Source organism: Equus przewalskii, chromosome 3 (genome assembly GCF_037783145.1).
Source record: "Equus przewalskii isolate Varuska chromosome 3, EquPr2, whole genome shotgun sequence".
NCBI classification, from domain to species: domain Eukaryota; kingdom Metazoa; phylum Chordata; class Mammalia; order Perissodactyla; family Equidae; genus Equus; species Equus przewalskii.
Genome location: NC_091833.1, coordinates 10235106 through 10235849, shown reverse-complemented (window position 1 = coordinate 10235849; position 744 = coordinate 10235106). Strand labels below are relative to the sequence as shown.

General features: G+C 43.4%; 1 pseudogene; it reads left to right on the top strand.

Moving 5' to 3' along the window:
- Positions 1–232: 232 nt before the first annotated feature.
- LOC139082695 (U6 spliceosomal RNA) lies at positions 233–332 on the top strand (annotated as a pseudogene).
- The last annotated feature ends 412 nt before the right edge of the window (positions 333–744 follow it).

The window sequence follows — 744 nt, the reverse complement described above, 5'->3', positions numbered from 1 at the left end:
AAGCCCAGAGATAGACAGGAATTCCTGTAAGATAGAAGGCAGATGGGGTCAGATTGATAGAAAAACTGGAGCAAAGAAGAACACAATTTAAACAGATAGGAAAAAACCACTGCTAAGGAAAGTTGAGCAGTTCAGGGACAGTCTAAGCTCACTCGGCAGATCCCTGGAGCAGGAGGAGGCGCTGGGGCAAGAGGAAGAAGAGATGCAAAAGATTCATGAGAGCCACATCAGGGCTTGCTCCCATAGCACAGAGAAAATTGGGAGGGTGTCAGAAAGATTAGCATGGCCCCTGCACAAGGATGATGTGAATTTGTGAAGCATTCCATTTTTTTATAGTATCACCCCACAGATAACATGCTAATCACAAAGAATAATGGAGAGAGCTGGAGGTCAGCTCCCTAAGGAAGTGATCCAACCTAACACACTAATGGTGGGACAACCTGCTATTAGGTGCCGAATCACCTATGAAGTATTCTTCAAAATATTTAACCTAAATCCGATCAATCCTCTAGACTTAACTTTACAGGAAATACGGGAGTGAGGGAGGGAGGTTTGAGAAAAAGTTAAATGACACCAAGAGGAAACAAACAGACAAAATAAGAACGTGGAACATTCTACAAGGGCACCGCTCGTAAAATATCATCTCAGGAAGTCCGGTGCGTGACTGTAAGACATATGTTTATGACTTCAGAGAGACTTAAGATGGTGCTTCACAACCCCCTCAGGTATACAAAAAGCTCTCTA